Source organism: Otolemur garnettii, unplaced genomic scaffold (genome assembly GCF_000181295.1).
Source record: "Otolemur garnettii isolate 467f Iridium unplaced genomic scaffold, OtoGar3 scaffold00549, whole genome shotgun sequence".
Taxonomy (NCBI): domain Eukaryota; kingdom Metazoa; phylum Chordata; class Mammalia; order Primates; family Galagidae; genus Otolemur; species Otolemur garnettii.
The window spans coordinates 12,678-20,155 of NW_003852944.1; the positions used below are offsets into that span (position 1 = coordinate 12,678).

The 7,478-nt window shown below is 35.2% G+C and overlaps 1 protein-coding gene across 1 annotated transcript in view; it reads right to left on the bottom strand.

Moving 5' to 3' along the window:
• Window positions 1-1,237, bottom strand: part of LOC100956375 (olfactory receptor 1L4-like) — a 5,990-nt gene extending 4,753 nt beyond the window's left edge. Inside the window, exon 1 of the mRNA XM_012814019.1 lies at window positions 1,214-1,237. The gene's annotated coding sequence lies outside the window, so the exon portion shown is untranslated. The remainder of the gene's footprint in view (window positions 1-1,213) is intronic.
• Window positions 1,238-7,478: the final 6,241 nt, after the last annotated feature.

Consider the following 7,478-nt stretch of genomic DNA (forward strand, 5'->3'; position numbering starts at 1 on the left):
CACTGCTGGTGGGACTGCAAACTAATACAACCTTTTTGGAAGGAAGTATGGAGAAACCTCAAAGAACTCAACCTAGACATCCCATTTGATCCTGCAATCCCATTACTGGGTATCTATCCAGAAGGGAAAAAAACCTTTTATTATGAAGATACTTGTACTAGGTTGTTCTAGGTCTTGCTAGAAATCTAGTACTAGAAGCTCAATGAGACAGTCATCACTCAGAGGCAATCCCTACAATTGGCCATCAGACTGGCAAAGTTGGTGAGGAACTCCTATGCACTGTAAAGCAAGAACATCAAGTATTTTACAAAGGAAAACCATCAGACTAACTGTAGACTTCTCAACTGTGACCTTATAAGCCAGAAGAGATTGGAGGCCATTCTCGATTTCTTAAACAGGCAGCCTAGAATATTGTATCTGGTAAAACTAAGTTTCTTATGTAGGGAGAAATAAACTTTCTCAGATAAGAAAATGCTAAGGGAATCTGTCAAGATCAGACCTGCCTTGTAGGAAGTACTGAGATGTGCATCATACATTACACTTATCAGTACAACAGATACCCACCAATGTAAAATAATCCAAATGCTAAAGTACAGAGCCCAGATGCAACAATGGCTCAAGAGGTAAAATAAAACAGTACAGCTCCACTCAGCAGCATGAACAGAAACCTATCCCATCTATCAATTCTTTCAATAAATGTGAATCAATTAAACACCCCTCTAAAGAGACATCAGCTGGATGAATGGATAAAAAATATAAGGCAGCTATCTGCTGTCTCCAGGAAATGCATCTAATCTGCAAGACACATTCAGACTTGAAGGGAAGGGATGGAAACAAAATTCTAGGCATATCCAAATGAAAACAAAACTTGTGTAGCCATTCTCATATCAGATAACATAGATTTCAAAGCAAAAAAAGCTAAATAAAAACAAAGATGGTCATTGTATAATGGTAAAAGGAATAATTGAACAAGAAGACAAAATAATCTTAAATAGTTAGCACCTACTACAGGTGTACCCAGATTCATAAAGCAAGCCCTCCAAGATCTAAACAAAGTGATAGACAACAACATTGTAATAGTCAGGGACTTCAGCACCCCACTGACAGAATTGGACAGATCCTCCAAGCAGAAAATAAGCATGTAGCCTGTGTTGTGGCTGGTGCTTATAGTCCCAGCTCTTTGGGAGGCTGAGGCTAAAGGATTGCTCAAAACTAGGAGTTTAAGCTTGCTATACCATGACAACCAGGATGACAGCAAAGTACAAAGTGAGACTCTCTCTCTCTTTCAAAAAAAAAAAAAAAAAAAAAAAAAAGGAAGGAAAGAAGAAAAATAAACATAGGACTTAAACAAGACTGCAGAGCAAATGGGTCAAAAAGACATTCATGGAACATTTTATCCCCCAACTAATGAACATACATTCTTCTCATCAGCACACAGAACATTTCCAAGATTAATAACATCTTAGGCCACAAAACATGTCTCAACAAATTAAAAATTAGAAAGTATATCATGTATCTTCTCAGATCACAATAGAATAAAATTAGAAATTAACTCCAACAGAAACACTCAATTCTACATAGTCATAGAAACTAAACCACCTACTCTGAAACAAGTATTGTGTCAAGGAGGAAATTAAGATGGAAATCATATGATTCTTTGAACTAAATGGCAAAAGAGACACAAGTTATCGAAAAGAGACACAAGTTATCGGGTGATTTGGGATTCACAAATACATCCCTAAGAGGAAAATTCATAGCCTTAAGTGGCTACATTAGAAAAATAGATTCCAAATCAACAATCTAATGAAGCATCTCAAGGAATTAAAAAAGGAAGAGCAAACCCATCCCAAATTCTGCAGAAGAAAATAAATAACTAAGGTCAGAGAATAGCTAAATCTAATAAATAACAAAAGAATTGTACAAAAGATCAATGAAACAAAAAATTGGTTCTTTGAAAAGGCAAGTAAAATCAACAGCCCTCTTGCTAGATTAATGAAAAACAGCCAAAGACCTCAATGAGCTCAATCAGAAATGAAAAAGGAAACATTACAACTGATACTAGAGAAATACAAAACATCATCTATGAACACTGTAATAATCTCTGTGCACACAAACTTGAAAATGTTGAGGGAATGGACATATTCTTTGAAATACATAACCTCCCTAGGTTCAGTCAGGAAGAAATAGAACTCCCAAATAGACCAACAGCAAGTAATGAAATTGATGCAGCAATAAAAAAAATCTTCCATCAAAAAGAGTCCTGGACTGTATGGTGTCACAGCTGAAGTTTATTAGATCTACAAAAAGGAAGTGGTACCTATACTGCAGAAATTATTTCATAACATTGAGAAACAAGGAATCCTCCCCGATTTGTTCTATGAAGCCAGTATCACCTTGACACCAAAGCCAGTAAAAGACACAACAACAAAAAGAAAACTACAGACTGATATTCCTTATGAATATAGATTCAACAATCCTCAATAAAATCCTAGCAAACTGAGTTCATAAGCACATCAAAAAAATAATTTACCACCTCTGAAGTGGGTTTCACCTCAGAGAGACAAGGGTGGTTCAACATACTTAAATCTATAAATGTGTTTCACCATAGAAAGAGAAGCAAAAACAAAGATCATATGATCATCTCAGTAGATGCAGAGAAAGAATTTGACAAAATGCAGTACATTTTTATAATAAAAACTCTCAACAAAATGGGCATAGATGGAAGATACTTCAAAATTATAAGAGCCATGTATGATGAAATAACAGTCAACATCATAGTGAACAGGAAAAAATTAAAAGCATTCTGCTTAAATCTGGAACTAGACAAGGTTGTCCAGTGACACTGCTTGTATTCAGCATAGTGCTAGAGGTCCTAGCCACAGCAGTTAGACAAGGGAAGGAAATCAAAGGTGTCCACATGGTGATGGAAGAGGTCAAAGTATCACTCTTTGCTGATGATATGATATCTAGAAAACTCTGAAGATTCTGCCAAGAGACTCCTGGAATTGATAAATAAATTCAGCAGAGTCTCAGGTTATAAAATCAATGTACACACATCAATAACATTCCTCTATACCTATGACAGTCAAGCTGAGAATCAAATCAAAGGCTCAATACCTTTCACAAAAACAACAAAGAAAATAAAATACCTAGGAACATATTTAGTCAAGGAGATAAAAGACCTCTACAGGGAGGACCATTAATTACTGAGGAAGGAAATCAGTGGTTATAAACAAATGGAAAAATATATCATGCTTATGGATTGGCAGCATTACATTGTTGTGTAATGTTCACAATAATTGTCAACATTATTAAAATGTTATACTCCAATGTTATCCATTGATCTATGGATTCAATGAAACCCCTGTTAAAATACCAATGTCATTTTTCACAGATCTAGAAAAAATAATTTTATGCTTCATATGGAACCAAAAAAGAGTAACCTTAAGGAAAAAGGGAAAATTGGGAGGCATTACTCTATCAGACTTCAAGCTATACCTCAAGTCTATAGCAAACCAAACAGCATGGTACTGGCATAAGAACAAAAATATAGACAAATGGGTCAGAATAGAAAACTCAGATATAAAATCATCCTCATACTGATATTATCTCATATTAATAATTATTAATAATCATACTCATATTATCTTTGACAAATCAGACAATAACATACACTGGGGAAAAGAATACCTCTTCAATTTTCTATATGTGGCTATCCAATTTTCCCAGCATCATCCATTTCTGGTGCTGGGAAAATTGGATAGTCACATGTAGAAAATTGAAACAGGATTGTCTCCATTGCTTTTTGACATTGTAATGTAAGTCTTAGCCATCATAATCAGGAAAGAAAAGGCAATCAAGGGTATCCACAGAGGACCAGAGGAGATCAAACTTTCACTCTTTGTAGATGATATGATTGTATATCTGGAAAATACCAGGGATTCAACTACAAAACTCTTAGAAGTGATCAAGGAATACAGCAGTGTCTCAAATTACAAAATCAATACTCACAAATCTGTAGCCTCTATATATGCCAACAATAGTCAAGCAGAAAAAACATTCAAGGACTCTATTCTTTTTACAGTGGGGCCAAAGAAGATGAAATATTTGGGAGTTTACCTAATATTTGGAGGATATGAAAGATCTCTATAAAGAGAAGTATGAAACTCTGAGAAGAGAAACAGCTGAAGATGTTAACAAATACAAAAACATACCATGCTTATGGCTGGGAAGGATCAACACTGTTAAAATGTCCATACTACCCAAAGCAATATACAATTTTAATGCGATCCCTATTAAAGCTCCACTGTCATACTTCAAAGACCTCAAAAAAAAAAATACTTTGTTGTATATGGAATCAGAAAAAAACCTCAAATAGCCAAGACATTACTCAGAAATAAAAACAAAGCAGGAAGAATCATGTTACCAGACCACAAACTACACTATAAATTGATAGTAATCAAAACAACATGGTACTGACACAAAAACAGAGAGGTAGATGTATGGAACAGAACAGAGAATCAAGAGATGAACCCAGCTACTTATCGTCATTTGGTCTTCAATAAGCTAATCAAAAATGTTCAGTGGTGAAAAGACTCCCTATTTAACAAATGGTGCTGGGTGAACTGGCTGGTGACCTGTAGAAAACTGAAACTGGACCCACACCTTTCACTGTTAACAAAGATATATTCTCACTGGATAAAAAGATTTAAAGTCAAAACATGAAACTATAAAAATACTAGAAGAAAGTATTTTATGCATTTCCATTTTTATGCTTTACAGGGAAAGCACTGAAAGAAATTGGCCTGGGAGAATATTTTAGGAGGAGGGTTCCCCAGGCAATTGAAGCAATACCAAAAATACATTACTGGGATCTGACCAAACTAAAAATCTCTGCACAGCCAAGAACACAGTAAGTAAAGGAAGCAGACAGCCCTCAGAATGGGAGAAGATATTTGCAGGGTATGTCTCTGACAAAGGTTTAATAATCACAATCCACAGAGAACTCAAATGTATTAGCAAGAAAAGAAGAAGTAATCCCATCTCAAGGTAGGCAAGGGACTTGAATAGACACTTCTCTGAAGAAGACAGGCACATGGCCTACAGACACATGAAAAAATGCTCATCATCCTTAATCATCAGAGAAATGCAAATCAAAACCACTTTGAGATATCATCTAACTCCAGTAAGATTAGCCTACATCACAAAATCCCCAAATCATAGGTGTTGGCATGGATGTGGAGAAAAGGGAACACTTCTGCACTGCTGGTGGGAATGCAAACTAATACATTCCTTTTGGAACAATGTTTGGAGATCACTTAGGGATCTAACAATAGACCTGCCATTCCTCTACTAGGTATATATCCAGAAGGCCAAAACTTACTTTAAAACAAAGATATTTGCACCAGAATGTTTATTGCAGCCCAATTCAGAATTGCTGAGTCATGGAAGAAGCCCAGGTGCCCATCGACCCACGAATAGATTAATAAGTTGTGGTATATGTACACCATGGAATATTATGAGCCTTAAAAAAAGATGAAGACTCTACCTCTTTTATGTTTACATGGATGGAGCTAGAACATATTCTTCTTAGCAAAGTATCTCAAGAATGGAAGAAAAGTATCCAATGTACTCAGCCCTAATATGAAAGCAATTTATAAGCACCCACACTTCCATATGAAAGCTATAACCCAACTATACCCCAAGATGAAAGGGAAAGAGGAGGGGGAAGGGATGGGAGGGTGGAGGATGGGTGGATGGAGGATAATTGGTGGGACCACACCCATGGTACAGTTTACAAGGGTACATGTTAAATCTACTAAGTGTAGAAAGTAAACGTCTTAACACAATAAGAAAATGCAGTGAAGGCTATGTTAATGAGTATGATGAAAGTATTTCAAACTGTATATAAAACCAGTACCTCATACACCATAATTGCATAAAGGTACACAGCGATGATTTAATAAAAATATTAAAATAATTTGTTACATTTAAAACAAAGCAAAACAAAAAGAAAATTGAAACTGGATCCACACCTCTCACCACTTATAAAAATTAATTCACAATGGATAATACACTTAAAACTAAGGCATTAAATTATGACAATTCTAGAAGAAAATGTTGGAAAATATTTATAGACATAGAATTTATGAAGACCCCAAAGGCAACCACAGCAACAACAAAAATTAACAATGGGACCTGATTAAATTATAAAAGCTTCTGCACAGCCAAGGAAACAATCAATAGAATGAATTGATAACCTACATAATGGGAGAACGTATTTGCCAAAATCTATACAGAGCTCAAGCAAATCAGCAAGAGAAAAACCAAAGAACCCCATAAAACTGTGGGCAAAAGCCATGTACAGCAGCTTTTCAGAAGAAGATAGATTAATATAATGAATGGCCAATAAACATATGAAAAAAGGCCTAATGTTTTTAACCATCAGAGAAATGCAAATCAAAACCATAATGAGGTATTATGTTTAGTTAGAATGGCTCTTTTCAAAAAATCCCAAACACCAAGATGCTGGTGTGGATGCAGAGAGAAAGGAACTCTTACATGCTGTTGGTGGGACTGCAAACTAGTCCAGCTTCTATGGAAAGTTTTATGGAGATGCCCCAAAGAAGTAAAAGTAGACTTACAGTTCAATCCAGCAATCCCACTATTGGGTATTTATACAAAGGACAAAATGTCCTTTTATCAAAAAGGCATATGAACTCCAAGGTTTATTGCAGCACAATTCATAATTGCAAAGATGTGGAACCCACCCAAATGCCCATCAATACCTGAGTAGGTTAATGAAATGTTGTATGTATATACCAGTTAGTACTACTCAGGCATTAAAAAAAAATGGTGAACTCTAACAACCTAGATGGAACTAAGTATCCATCTTAGAAGTACCTTCTTCTAAGTATTGTGAGAATGGAAAAACAAACACCACAAGTACTCACTATTAAATTGGAACAACACCCATGGACACAGTTGGTAGTAAAACTCAATGGAAAGCAAACAAGTGGGAGTGAGTGGGAGAGGAGGGGTCAATTTACGTTTAATGGGTCCAATGCACACGATCCTGGTGATGGGCACATTGATAACTTTGACTCAAACCATAAAAGCAATTTATGTAACCAAAATATCTGTACTCCATAATATTCTGAAACAAAAAGTAATAGGAGGCATAAACAAATGCATGAATGTACAGTAATGATTTAATAAAAAAAATTGAAAGAAAAAAAGAAAGGATGAAATTGTCATTATATTTGGGTGACATGATTTTCTATACATAAAATCCATGAGAGTCATCTGAAAAAAATTTAAAATTCATGAAGACTTTACCAAAATGGCTAAATATAAGGTAATATAATATACAAATATTAATACTTTTCATGAATTAGAAAAATGTAATTTGGAGGAGTTTCAATTGACATTAGCAAGAAAGTCTAAAGGTCTAAAAACTACTTAAAAAACAAAACCTG